Source organism: Nansenia antarctica (assembly GCF_963989245.1).
Source record: "Nansenia antarctica genome assembly, chromosome: 4".
Lineage (NCBI taxonomy): Eukaryota > Metazoa > Chordata > Actinopteri > Argentiniformes > Microstomatidae > Nansenia > Nansenia antarctica.
Genome location: NC_137689.1, coordinates 36370329 through 36386199, shown reverse-complemented (window position 1 = coordinate 36386199; position 15871 = coordinate 36370329). Strand labels below are relative to the sequence as shown.

The 15871-nt window shown below is 40.3% G+C and overlaps 1 protein-coding gene across 3 annotated transcripts in view; it reads right to left on the bottom strand.

The window, feature by feature from the left end:
* Window positions 1–15871, bottom strand: part of LOC308156527 (phosphatidate phosphatase LPIN2) — a 54865-nt gene that overhangs the window by 34138 nt on the left and 4856 nt on the right. The gene's annotated exons all lie outside the window — the stretch shown is intronic.

Below are 15871 nucleotides of genomic sequence, written 5' to 3'. Positions count from 1 at the left end.
GGAGAAGACATGGTATATCGTACGGAGAAGCCATGGTATATCGTACGGAGAAGCCATGGTATATCGTACGGAGAAGCCATGGGATATCGTACGGCGTGCCGTTACACCCCCTAGCCATGCCGATATCCACCTTATACCGCGGCTTCTCGTTCCATAACGCTTTTATACAACGGTTACCACCATTTATCTATCAATATTTCACAAAAGGAAAGACAAGACAAACGTTTAATTCATGTATTTTAATGGAACTATGCAAGTGTATTCATCCGCTGAACAGTAGGGATGCTCCGATTTATCGGCCACCGATTTAAATCGGCCGATTTCACTCCAAATGACTCGATCGGTGATCGGCAAAAATGGCCGATCGCAAAAAACGATCTTTTTTTTTTTTTTTTTTTTTTTTCCTGGGGAAGACAGATAACTGAACAGAAAACATAGGAGGACGTAACAGTATGTAAACCATGAAGGCCACGTTTATGATGTCTTTTATACAGCCATATCGACTGACTTGGGCTTCAGGCCCTAACTGGGTGATAGGCCAGACCTTTACTATGCCATAAAAATGGGTCTGCGTTTGCTTGGTGCCTCATGGATCAAAACTTTTGTCTAAAAAGCAAAAAATATTTAGGCTATCCAGTCAGTTATGTATTTTAAAAAAAAATCGGTATCGGTATCGGTATCGGTTGATCTTGAGGAAACAAATCGGTGATCGGTATCGGCCCCAAAAATCCAGATCGGAGCATCCCTACTGAACAGTTGTTTTTTGGTTGCTAAGCAACGGTAATAATGTAACTTTGATAAAAAGCAGAGTAATATGAAAAGATGCGTCAACATTCCATTTAGCCGTGCGTATGTCATGGAAATCGGCACGGCTGGAACGCAAACTGACCAATAGAGACAATGGACCGGATCTATCCGTTGTACAGTATAAGCTACCTTAACAGTACATATCTACCTTAACTGTACATAAGCTACCTTAACTGTACATAGCTACCTTAACTGTACACATCTACCTTAACTGTACATATCTACCTTAACTGTACATAGCTACCTTAACTGTACACATCTACCTTAACTGTACATATCTACCTTAACTGTACATAGTTACCTTAACTGTACATATCTACCTTAACTGTACATATCTACCGTAACTGTACATATCTACCATAACTGTACATATCTACCTTAACTGTACATATCCACCTTAACTGTACATATCTACCTTAACTGTACATAGTTACCTTAACTGTACATATCTACCTTAACTGTACATAGTTACCTTAACTGTACATATCTACCATAACTGTACATATCTACCTTAACTGTACATAGTTACCGTAACTGTACATATCTACCTTAACTGTACATATCTACCTTAACTGTACATAGTTACCTTAACTGTACATATCTACCTTAACTGTACATAGTTACCTTAACTGTACATATCTACCATAACTGTACATATCTACCTTAACTGTACATATCCACCTTAACTGTACAGATCTACCTTAACTGTACATAGTAACCTTAACTGTACATATCTACCTTAACTGAACATAGTTACCTTAACTGTACATATCTACCTTAACTGTACATAGTTAGCTTAACTGTACATATCTACCTTAACTGTACATAGTTACCTTAACTATATCAACCTTAACTGTACATAAGCTACCTTAACTGTACATAGCTACCTTAACTGTACACATCTACCTTAACTGTACATAGTTACCTTAACTGTACATATCGACCATAACTGTACATATCTACCTTAACTGTACATAGTTACCTTAACTGTACATATCTACCATAACTGTACATATCGACATTAACTGTACATAGTTACCTTAACTGTACATATCTACCGTAACTGAACATAGTTACCTTAACTGTACATATCTACCTTAACTGTACATATCTACCTTAACTGTACATATCTACCTTAACTGTACATAGTTAGCTTAACTGTACATATCTACCTTAACTGTACATAGTTACCTTAACTGTACATATCTACCTTAACTGTACATACGCTACCTTAACTGTACATAGCTACCTTAACTGTACACATCTACCTTAACTGTACATATCTACCTTAACTGTACATAGTTACCTTAACTGTACATATCTACCTTAACTGTACATAGTTACCTTAACTGTACATATCTACCTTAACTGTACATAGCTACCTTAACTGTACATAAGCTACCTTGACTGTACATATCTACCTTGACTGTACATATCTACCTTAACTGCACATAGCTACCTTAACTGTACATAGCTACCTATACATAAGCTACCTTAACTGTACATAAGCTACATTAACTGTACATAAGCTACATTAACTGTAAATAAGCTACATTAACTGTAAATAAGCTACCTTAACCGTACATAAGCTACCTTAACTGTACATAAGCTACATTAACTGTAAATAAGCTACCTTAACCGTACATAAGCTATCTTAACTGTACATAGCTACCTTAACTGTACATAAGCTATCTTACCTGTACATAAGCTACCATAACTGTACATGTCTACCTTAAATGTACAGCTACCTTAACTGCATACCTCCAAACTACCGTACTACGTACCATACTACCAGTACCTATCACTATCATTGTCATGTTTTTATATCACATTTTATGTGTGTTCCATTCAGGGTTTCCGTTAACCGGTAATTCCCGGACTTTGTCCGGTAAAAGTTGTTGAAGTCCGACAAATTGAAAACTCGTCGGACATAAATGTCCGGTGAAAATAATTCCCTCTAAGCACAATTTGAATACAATTCGCTAAAGTTCACATTCTGATTCCTTCTATTTTAAAAAAAGACGAATATATAGGCTATGTATTTATTTTATTATGATATGATTTGACACCGGCATGATGATGACTCCTAATGTGTAGGCTGCCTATGCGAAACAGCGGTTGTTTCCGGTGTGCTTTATAACTCGTGCACAATCGAGTCGAGGCAGAGAGGAGGATAGCGATGTTTCTGTCTGTGATAGTGTGATTATGCAAGCCTTTTCTGAAAGGGATGAGAACCCGATTGTTTCAGCTTCTCCCAGGGAGAAAGTGGTAGAGTTACCATCCTCCCCGAGTCCTACCATACCATCCGCTGACAGCCTATCTCTGCCTGTAACCGGCGAGCGATTGCGTGTCGCTCAAGTAGCTGATCAGTCATTAAACAAATGTTTTTTACATGCAGCTAGTGAGGAATCTGAAATAGGGGGCAACGTAGTTTATTTCCTTAACGATGGGATATTAATGCGTAAATGGTCTCCTCCTAATGCAAATGGTTGTGAGTGGAATACTGTAAAACAAGTGGTTGTGCCTGTGGGTTATAGACAACAGGTGTTATCTGTAGCACATGAGAGCCAGTGGTCAGGACATTTAGGTATAACTAAAACTTATCAGCTGATATTGAAACATTTCTTTTGGCCCGGACTGAAGGCGGATGTTGCCAAGCACTGCCGCTGTTGCCATACTTGTCAGATGGCGGGTAAGCCTAATCAATCCATTCCACCCGCACCATTGCATCCCATTCCTGCTATAGGGGAGCCATTTGAACGTGTAATAATTGATTGTGTTGGACCTTTGCCTAGGACTAAAAGTGGAAGTCAGTATTTGCTTACTATTATGTGCGCTGCTACTCGTTTTCCCGAAGCTGTTCCGTTGCGTAACATATCAGCCAGCTCAGTGGTGAAAGCTTTAACAACGTTTTTTTTCACATTCGGTCTTCCTCTTGTTATACAATCTGACCAGGGCACTAACTTTCAGTCTAAGCTTTTCAAACAAGCCCTAAGAACGTTAGGGGTACGATGTCACGCCAGAAGCCTACATGCTTGCACTGTTCAATAAAATGTTATACATCTAGACATTGTGGTATTTCTTTATATACGTATCCCAGCCTGCCTATTGTTTCTCAATAAACAGTTATGTTCTCCTCATTGACATACTCCCGAGTCCGATTAAGTATGATTTGACAGGCAGCTAAACGAAATGCCTTCCCAACCAGCGAGACCTGGTTATAGAAATGACGTTGTTTTATTGATAAAAAAAAGGGTAAAACTGGAAAGAGAAAATAGAAAACTCACATTAATCCCAAACAATTTAACAAACTTCAGTTAACGTAATGTGGAGTCTGTTCATTGATCGATGATGTCTGTTCAGTTCCCAGTGAGGCGCCCGTTCAGCGCTGGACATAATGGCATAGCGCGCATGCGAATCATGTTATATTATTATATATTATATAGCTCGCATCTAATCGTATCGGATGAGAAATAGACATTAAATGGCATATATAGGCCGCTACACAACAGTAATCACCGCGACAAACAGCTATATTAGATTTTTTTTTATTTTTTTTAATATTTTAATATGATGACCGGAATATATCACGTTTGTCCGGTAAATCGAAATCTTCCCGGACACGATGTCCGGCGCCAATTTTTTCTAACGGAAACCCTGGTTCCATTGTCTTCCAACAGGTGGCGTCACTCCAACGTTTCGCTCGTCCCTTGACCGACGAAAACAATTGACACTATCTGATGTAAAACCATGGGTGTAAGACTAGATGTCTAAATAGTTAGATCAAGTTTTTTCTGTAGTTTTAGTCAATAATTTTTAGGTAGCTTCCTCATGTCAACCACCCCTCCTTTATCTGCACCACTGAGGTGAACTTGCCGAGGTGGGTGAAAAAATCTCCATATTTCCTTCACTGGGCATGTTTTCTATCAGCGCAGATAAAGGATAAGAAAAAAAAACTGCTTGGTTTTAGATTGAGATAGCTACAACTAAGCAGTGGAAAAACAACAGACAAAGCAGCAATGCCTAGCGACCAAGGTTTAGACTAGACACAGACACAGAACCTCTTCTCAGGGAGCAGGTTCCCACACCTTCTGAAACATCAAATTCAAGCACCTTTCAAGGACTTTCAAGACTCAATTCCCTCAAATTCAAGGACCCAACACGGCATAGTTTGAGACAAATCTAGATGAGAATTTATATAATAGGAACTCTCCACTCACAGACAACAATTAAAAAGAGAGGCTTGCATGTGTTACACTAAATGGTCTCTTGCCTTCTCTTCCACAGCACAGCAAAACAACATATTGTGAAATATGTGTAAAGTTAAGCAATACAGAGACTTATTTACTAGTTGACGAGCTAAGTAAAAAAAAAAAAGAATATATATTTCTTTAGAGAGAGAGAGAGCGGGGGGGGGGGGGGGGGATATCAAGCACTTTCAATGACCCATGTCTATTTTCAAAAAAAATTAAGACCTTGATTTTATTTTCTCAAATTCACAACCTTTCAAGGATTTCAAGGACCCGTGGGAACCCTGACATACAGTAGGAACTAGGGGTGGGCATCGACGATCGATAATTGATCGATAAGGATCTTGGTCGATCACAAAATAAAACATTTGGTCGATCACAAAAAACAAAAACAAAAAATCGACCAAATGTTTTATTTTGTGATCGACCAAGATCCTTATCGATCAATTATCGATCAATTATCGATCGTCGATGCCCACCCCTAGTAGGAACCCTGACATACAGTAGGAACCCTGACATACAGTAGGCTAGGAACCCTGACATACAGTAGGCTAGGAACCCTGACGTACAGTAGGCTAGGAACCCTAGGGGTGTAACGGATCACGGATAATCCGTGATCCGTACGGATCGCCCCCCACAGTTCGGCACGCATGTGTACCGCGGATCAATTGCAAAATGTAACCAAGTAATAATATTACTTAATATCCCTTGTAAATCACAATGTAGAGTTGCCATGAAAAGATAGACACGACATTTGCGTGCTTTGTTTTACTCTAAAGCGCAATGATAGGTTGATAATGCAAAACAAAATCTAGAACAACAAGGCTGCGTTCGTAAATTCGCTCTGGAATCTGATCAGCATTCATGGAACGCCTCTTGTCCAATCAAATTACTTGGTCCCTTTATGACGTCGGACCCAGTGTGCTCTCCGGCGCTCTCAGAGCAAATTTACGAACGCAGCCCAAGTGTTCATGGCGAGTCCTGCTAATGTTGGCGACAGAGAATAACTCGAAATGCCTCCCTCATCATTTAAATCATAAAAATGTATGGGAGCACTTTGGCTTCTCTGTCAACTATAACAATGACGGACAGTGTCATTGGAAGTGTGGTCGATAAAAAAGTTACGGTGTTTAAGCGTTGTGCAACGAGAAAGTCGTACGAGCATGGCCACACATTTGCCGCGACCCTGGTGTTGACGGGAGGCACGAAAAAGGCAGCTTGACAACTTCTGATAATGTAGCCAATTTTTTCATACCATGTTTAAAGTAAGGTTTCACTTTATTATTTAGTTAAAAGTGGCATAAAACATGTTTATTTGTCTGCTTTAAAGAGCCCAGTGATTCACTGCTGCAACCAGGTGCCTCCTCCCTCTCTCCTACTGCATCATTTAAGTGGAATGTGTGTTTCTGTTTAATATGTAGCCTATGTTTGAGTGTAGAATATGTTATGTGTATGTACATATACACACACACACATATATATATATACAGCAGTGTTTCCTCTACATGCATTTATTCGTGGCGGGCCGCCACAATTGAATTTCCTCCGCCACCATTCAGATTTCAAAAAAAAAAAAAAAAAAAGGCCGCTTTTCAGACCTTCACAGCGCTAGACACACCCACAAGCGACGCGCTTGTGTTGTGTATTTATCTTATTGGTTATGAATCAAAGAACAGTTATTGAGTTTAAGACGATTTAATTAAAGTACAAAAACAGGGTATACATATACCAACAGCTGGAGCCTTGTGTCTGTCCTCCTCCGCTGGGCTGGGCTGGTAAAGAGGAAGCTCTCTCCCTTCCTGGCTGTTTTGTTCCAGTCCCCTAGATCCCTGCCCTCTTATGCAAATATCTACCAGTGCCTTGTAGCTGGACAAGGGAAGAGCCATCTGTTAATGATTAGTGTGTGTGTGTGTGTGTGTGTGTGTGTGTGTGTGTGTGTGTGTGTGTGTGTGTGTGTGTGTGCTCGACCATGTGGTCTGTCGTAACCTGACCCCCTCAGAGAGCTTGCCTGTAGGCCCAAAGGCTCCGCTTTGGAACAAGGCGTCTGCCAAATGCCATAAATGTAAATGTACGGTAACTGTTACAAAGCCTTATCATACAAATCCAAGGTATGTGTGTGTGTTTAAGTAGAAAATATACGACACTTGCAAAACTGTTTTGTGATTGGTCGAATACATCTAGGCTGCGTCTAGTCTACAAACTACTTCAAATGTTACAATCCATTACAGATTGATTAGCAACACTGCATCAGCACGACGGTGGGTTATTGCATTCTATGGTTCGTGTTCTTATACCAGTGCTCAGTATACAAGTATTTTAAATGAACATTCGTAATGTAGTCTGATGTTCATGGTCAACTAAATCAGGCTATTTTGTGAAACAATTATGTTTCCGCTACCTTAGAACTACTTAAAGTAATTGCCAGAAATGTTAGCTAGCAATGTTAGCTAGCCATGTGTTCATAAATTCCTGGTTCCATTTTCAGATGAGTTTGTTAAAGTATTTCAAACGAAAAGTACCAGAAGATGAGGAAGATGGTCAGGTAACCACACATAGTGAAAAATATAATACATGTAAAAAAAAAAATAAATACGATGTAATAATATGATGAGACGGTATGATATGGCACGTGTGTGATGGTCTTGCGGCCTGTCTCGTTCCAGCGAGTCAACTCGTATACATTGTGCGCTCTGCGCTGCGGGCTAACGATCTTGTAACTTCGCAAACAATAGCAGCATTTAAAATGTTTTTAAAAAAAGTTTAGTTTATGTTCAACTGGAAATGGTAGTGAGCACAGAATTTCGTGTTTTGAATCTGCTAAAATTGCCTTTTAAAAAAGCCTGGAGCAGGAGAGAAGAGTGGAGCAGCAGAGAAAAGAGTAGCAGGAGAGAAGGGTGGAGGAGAGATTTTTTTATTGACAACGGAATTACATGCTGGAAAAACATGCAGACACAGACAATAAGAGACACACGGGAGAAGTACGGGAAAACATTTTATTTTTTTGGGCCATCCTTGAGTTTTGGCTGAAATTACGTCGTTGTTTTGAGCGCGCGTGCGCGTTTCATGCGCGCGCGGTCAGCGCTACCCGCCACCATTGTAAAAATTCCTGGAGGAAACACTGTACAGTATATATATACCAGTTTTGACATCTTGAATGTTGTTGGGTTTTACACATTAAAAGTGGTGTTTTTACAGAATTCGAGGAAAAAGCTTTTTATTTTTATTTTTATGTTTTGTGTTGATCCGAAAAATTATCCGATCCGTGACTCAAAAACCGTGACACGATCCGATCCGTGGGTTAGGTGATCCGTTACACTCCTAGTAGGAACCCTGACATACAGTAGGCTAGGAACTAGGGGTGGGCATCAATTATCGACGATCGATAATTGATTGATAAGGATCTTGGTCGATAATCATTAATAAATTGAGTGGAAATTAGTTTGTCCACGTTATGTGTGAGAAATGAACTTTGCATTTGCCTTCGCATTGAATTTCACAACACAGTACGGCATGATGCAACAAGTTCCCGTACGTTAGCCAGCAGAGCAAGCTCGGACATGGCGAAGCGAGCGAAACAAAGCTTGGTGTGGGAGCATTTTGATCTAAAAGGCGACGCCGCTCATTGCAAACACTGCGCAGTGACATATAAATACTAGGGATGCACGATATTATCGGCCCGATATTGGGAAATTAATGTTATTAAATATTTATCGGTTTTATTAAATTTTAGCCAATATAGAGCCGATAATATGAAGCCGGAAATATTTCCGGTTCCGGTTTTCGCGCTCATGATGCTGCGCCTGCGTACAGCCATGCAGTCAATTGGTAAGCTAAGGTAAATAGATAGCCAATGTTAGCTAGTGCTAATGTTCACCATCTCTGTAGTCTGCTCTAAAATACGCAATCCAACAGTGCAGGCAACCCATGCTGTTCTGTGAATGAGACAAGCTATTGACTGATGGCTTTCTACTGCCAAATCATATTATTACAGCAATCATGTCGGTAGTTTGGCATCTGTTCTCTGAACAACAAGGAGAGGCTCATTCCGACATTGACTTCTGTTTTCGTTTTCGCGATTTCAAAATAAAAGCGCGAGCTAAGCGTTGTTGAAAATGAATGACACATCGCTGGTCAACTAACACAGCTTGTTTTGTGAGCCTGCTAACAATGTAAAGTAGTGTTCTAGTTAACTAGGTAACAATGTAAAGTAGTGTTGTAGTTAACTAGGTAACAATGTAAAGTAGTGTTGTAGTTAACTAGGTAACAATGTAAAGTAGTGTTATAGTTAACTAGGTAACAATGTAAAGTAGTGTTATAGTTAACTAGGTAACAATGTAAAGTAGTGTTGTAGTTAACTAGGTAACAATGTAAAGTAGTGTTCTAGTTAACTAGGTAACAATGTAAAGTAGTGTTCTAGTTAACTAGGTAACAATGTAAAGTAGTGTTGTAGTTAACTAGGTAACAATGTAAAGTAGTGTTCTAGTTAACTAGGTAACAATGTATAGTGTTCTAGTTAACTAGGTAACAATGTAAAGTAGTGTTATAGTTAACTAGGTAACAATGTAAAGTAGTGTTCTAGTTAACTAGGTAACAATGTAAAGTAGTGTTCTAGTTAACTAGGTAACAATGTAAAGTAGTGTTATAGTTAACTAGGTAACAATGTAAAGTAGTGTTATAGTTAACTAGGTAGCAGTGGGGATTACTCACCCAATCCATGCATTGCAATAGTTTGGCTTGACTAGCGAGTGTGATGTGATTTTCAACAATGTTGAAATGTATTTCCTTTTTTTTAATAAATGAACATTTGAAGAGTCAGAAGTGTTCTCCTTGTTGTGTTAACAATAGTGATGTAAGTTCGATTTGGTGAGATCACTATGGAATATTAAATCATCAATCTTTGCTCACTACATAGCCTTTCTTAGCTTCAGGTGTGCATGAACTACAGGTTATCAACTGTGAAATTATATCTGTTCTCATATCGGTTATCATATCGGTTATCGGCCACGAGAAGCGGGTAAACATCGGTTATCGGTATCGGTTGGAAAAAATGCATATCGTGCATCCCTAATAAATACAACACGACGACGACCCCGATGAAATACCACCTGCAAACAGTACATCCGACCCTGATTGCTCCTTCGCTACCTTCTCAGCCCTCCATCACGTCTCATCTAATACGCGGGAGGTGTGATGCACAACGAGAAGAGAAAGTAACGATGGCCATCTGCAAATTAATCGAAACAGATATTCTGCCGCTCAGTTTTGTATTCAGAAGGAATACAAGAATAAAGTATTTTCCCCAAGGAAAACATGCTTGTTATTTCTGCCCTAGGCGTTGTTTTAATGAAAAAAAAGCTTATCAATTAATCGATAATTGATCGTTAATTCTTGTGATTATCGAAAAAGAAATGTTGATCGTTTGCCCAGCCCTACTAGGAACCCTGACATACAGTAGGAACCCTGACATACAGTAGAACCCTGACATACAGTAGGAACCCTGACATACAGTAGAACCCTGACATACAGTAGGAACCCTGACATACAGTAGGAAGTAGGAACCCTGGCATACAGTAGGCTAGTAATCAACTGAACTCAGTATGATACTCTAGCATCATTCAAGCATATTGATAAAGAAGGATATAGCAGGCCTGGCCTACAGTATTTGCCTTACCGTGCTGTGTCCCTGGAATCTCTATTGCACTAGGCTACACTGAGATGTCTTGAGTGTCTTAACAAGCTGTATAGACCTGCGGAGTGACTCACGGTGAATAAGAGGATATAGATTAGGCCTAGACCCACTAGGGAGATCAAGGTCTGAAAAGCTTATCTCAAGTTACAAATCATACCAATACCAACTGGATGATGTCATTTCCTGAGTCACTCCTAATGACGCCTCACAACAGCTTATTTGTGGGATCAATATGAAAATATCATGGGACCACTTTCTGAAGTAGCCTTGGTTAGTTCATTTATCTAGGATAGGCCTGTTCAGGAGAAACATGATAGCCAAATTAGCCATGGGAACCACAAGTAACCAAGTTATGAGACCACCCACTTCAAGAAGGTCCTGCATATGTTTAGGCTAACGGCTATAGTAGACCGAGGGAGAAGCAAAATCCACAAAACATTTTCATAAACAGCTTTAGCTTTTCAAACCTTAACCATCTTTGTGGCGATGCAAGAAAATGTCGAGGCCAAACTACAGAAGCCTTTGGGGTAGGCCTAGTCTAAAGCTAACCTTTGGGGTAGGCCTGGTCTAAAGCTAACCTTTGGGGTAGGCCTGGTCTAAAGCTAACCTTTGGGGTAGGCCTAGTCTAAAGCTAACCTTTGGGGCAGGCCTAGTCTAAAGCTAACCTTTGGGCAGGGCTTGACGCTTACCTTTTCCCCAGGTAGCACTGTGCTACCATGTTGAAAAATTTAGTAGCACACCAAGAATTTCAGTAGCACAATGAAAATTGCGCAATTTTCGTCAACAACTACAACAAATTATCATAATCATAACATATCAAAATGATCATAACCGGCTCTTGGCCGTAATAAAAATGGAGACTCACACAATGTAAAGGGGAAGTAAGAATATTAATTTCAGTTGGCCCACGGTTCGGTATGAACCTCGGTTTTTGGGTCACGGTTCGTGTTTTTTTTATTTTTTAAATGCTACTATTTATTTACAAACTGTTACTTTATTTTGCTTATACTTATGGAACTTTAACATTTAGACACATTCCAGAATATGACTGGTAAATTGTATAATATAAATATATATAAACAAAAAACACTTTCAAATGTAAAAATGTTACATAAACACTTTCAAATGTGACGTGTTGTGGATTGGAACTACGGATCATAAGCTTTCAAATGATGTGTCATATATTGAAATCCGCAAAAAGATGAAGTTAGAGTCATTTGAATGTTGTTAGACGTCAGGCACATATAGGGTTAACCTCTTTGTAATGAAACCGGAAGCAAACGCTGCTAGCAGCTAGCGGCTAACAAAACACAGCGCTACGAACTATGAGAGCTGTATCCCATATACCTATTATGCGCATTTTAAGCGCATATAGGACTCGCGTGAAGCATTTCTGCGACACGCGTTTCTGTTCACTGTTTTCATTCCCTCATCGCTTATACACATAAGTTTGACTGCGCATGACAGTAGTTCAGTTAGTCGCACTGGTGCGATTGAATGTATTTCCAAGTCGCACAGAAATATATTCACTCGCAAATGCGACCAAAACAGTCGCACTGTCGAGCCCTGCCTTTGGGGTAGGCCTGGTCTAAAGCTAACCTTTGGGGTAGGCCTGGTCTAAAGCTAACCTTTGGGGTAGGCCTGGTCTAAAGCTAACCTTTGGGGTAGGCCTAGTCTAAAGCTAACTTTTGGGGTAGGCCTAGTCTAAAGCTAACCTTTGGGGGTAGGCCTAGTCTAAAGCTAACCTTTGGGGTAGGCCTAGTCTAAAGCTAACCTTTGGGGTAGGCCTAGTCTAAAGCTAACCTTTGGGGTAGGCCTAGTCTAAAGCTAACCGTTGGGGTAGGCCTAGTCTAAAGCTAACCTTTGGGGTAGGCCTAGTCTAAAGCTAACCTTTGGGGTAGGCCTGGTCTAAAGCTAACCTTTGGGGTAGGCCTGGTCTAAAGCTAACCTTTGGGGTAGGCCTGGTTCTAAAGCTATCCTTTGGGGTAGGCCTAGTCTAAAGCTAACCTTTGGGGTAGGCCTGGTCTTAAGTTAACCTTTGGGGTAGGCCTGGTCTAAAGCCAACCTTTGGGGTAGGCCTAGTCTAAAGCTAACCTTTGGGGTAGGTCTGGGGGCCGTTCCACTAAAGGTGGCTTAGTATATCGGCGATTGAAATAAATCAGGCGATCAGGCAACTCGGGATTGGAATTCAAGCCTCAGGTGATTCCTCGAACGAGGATCAGGCTTGTGTCATCAGTGTTCCCAGAAGACAGGCTTACAAATCTTCGATATGGGCGCGTGCACGCAGACATAAAGAGCCCCGAAGAGTCGATCTGTCGAAATGAAGATACTCCACTCTGCAGGGGTACTACATTTGCGCAGCATTCCAAATTATTGATCTTTATGAAGACGGAAAAATAAGATGTAAAATAGTGCAATACTGCCGCAATTAACAAGGCGAGGGAAATGGTTTGGCAAGAAATTGCTGACCGATTAAATGCGTAGGTCATACTAGCCCCAGTTATTGTTATATGTTCATATTTTAATAAATGAATATTACTACTGTGGTGATATCAGCAGCAGGCTACAAACAGTCATATTGCCGCAATGGCCTAGTGGTATCCACCGCTGCCATAGGATTTATTCATCATTTTTAGACGGTGGTTCGAATCCCTCTTCGGACACACTTTTTACTGCATTTCGTTGTCAGAATCTAATCTAAAATCTCATCTAAAAAAGTATGTAGGCTATAAAATTATGGTGCAGGCTAATTTTCAAGAACTGACACGATTACAATGGTGTTTGAAGCCTTTGCATGAAATCTTCGGTTAAATGTAAAAAACAAAACAAAAACACTTAGTCAAGTCTCGAACACGCAACCTTTGGAACTCTAGCTGGCTGCCTTAACCACTGCGCCAGCCAGACCGCTGTGATGACAGCAATGCAAGTTGAGACAATTACTTTTTTTTTTACACTCTTTTATTTATTGATCTATTGATCTATCCATCACACTTTCAAAATATCAAGTTATCTATCACACAATCAAACTATCTTTCGATCGATCACACTTTCAACATATCAAATTATCTATCTATCACACAGTCAACCTATCCATCTATCTATCTCGTGTGAAGTGGGAACTAATATTTCCTAAAAGAGGAACTGTCGTTCGGGATGTAGTTTCCGCCTGTGAGCCTTTTTTGACGCACATATTACTTTAGCCAGTGTTTTAGCCTGCTCGCGACCAGGCTAATTATATCTGACTCAGAAGGAGCTCAACCTGTTCTCACAGGTAATGTTATTTCCCCTCCAATCCAACTGGAGCGCTCAGCGAGGCAGGGCTGCCCATTGTCACCATTCTTGTTCTGTCTCTCTCTTGAGCCCTTAGCCCAGGCCATCAGACAGAGTACTTGCATTTCCCCCATTTCAATTCTAGATCATAGCCACCACATCTCATTATATGCTGATGACATTCTATTATTTCTAGATAATATTGATACTTCTGCCCCCCATGTGTTAGAAATGTTTGAAGATTTCGGTAGATTGTCAGGCTATAAGATTAACTGGACGAAGTCAATTCTAATGCCCCTTAGTCCTTCAGCAAGAACCTCCTGTCTCCCTAGACATATCCCAGTGAAAGATAAATTTACCTACCTTGGCATCACTATATACCCAACCATACCACGGATAATTAAAGACAACTTTGATGTAACCTTGAACAAAATCAAAACGGACATTCAAAGATGGGATAGCCTCAAAATATCTCTTCAGGGCAGAGCCACGATAATCAAGATGAATGTTTTGCCAAGGATCAACTTCCTGTTTTCCATGTTACCATTACCCCCACCACCCAAATACTTTGATGATATTAATTCGTTGGTCTCAAGGTTCATATGGGCTGGCAAACGCTCGAGAATCCGTCTTACAACTTTGCAACAACCCAAATTGTCGGGTGGGATGGCAATTCCAGATTTTAAGATGTATTATTTAGCTTTCCAGACTCAAGCCTTACGCACCTGGGTGAATCCAAATTCAAAAGTACCTTGGAGGTCAATAGAGGCAGGCCTGGTCAGTCCAGTCAGATTAGAGGACTTACTTTTCTCAGGCACTGGACGTAGGACTCTCAGTCATAGATTTGGTTGCATTATAGATAACGCCCTTAAGGTGTGGAAAGCGTCTGAGAAAATCATGGGAGGTTCCTTGCGATTCTGTTCCTCCACTCCTCTATGGAATAACCAAAACTTAATGTCGGGTAACCGACCATTCACCCAGCAAACATGGAGCTCTCGGGGTGTAAATACTCTCAGAGACCTGTATGACAATGATGGCCTAGTTTCATTCCAGCACCTCCAAACTAAGTTTGTCCTTCCAGCGTCATCATATTTTGTCTATCTACAGCTGAGGTCCTCACTCAAGGCCTATGGAGTGCCTTGGCGCTCCCCACTTCCAACTCACCCCATGATAGCCTGGATTGAACATACCCCAACCTCTCGTGGCTGTGTATCCAGAATATATCGCAATCTAATGGACGCAATTAAAAAACCACTTGCGGTTGAGGCTTTATGGAGCCGAGAGCTTGGTGAATTGGATTTCCACCCAAACTGGGACACAATATGGTCTAATCTCAATTCAACCTCCAAAAATTTAGCTCATCAGTTAATTCATTTTAAAGTCATCCACAGGGCCTATGCTACACCATATAGAAGATACTTAATGAAACTACAACCCAACTACTACTGTCAATTCTGCCCTACCCCCACACCGGGTTCATTTCTCCATATGTTCTGGGAGTGTCCAGTCGTGGCCAACTTTTGGAACCATGTCAATTCTGTAATGTCCAAGTTATTTAAGATTGACTATGTTCCTAATCCATGTTTATGTTTGCTCAATGATGACTCTGATTTCGATTTAAGTATTACGCAAAAGAAAATGCTATTTGCTGGTTTCACCTCTGCAAAAAAAACTATTCTTCAACATTGGATAACACCTGATTTCAGTATGAACACTTTTTGGTTTTACTCTTTACAGAGGATTGTGAATCTTGAGTGCACAACGGCCAGATTGAACAAAGCAAGGCCCAGTACAGTTGATGCATGGAAGGCTTATTCATTGAACTTGACTAACTTGACTGCTCTATGATTTGATT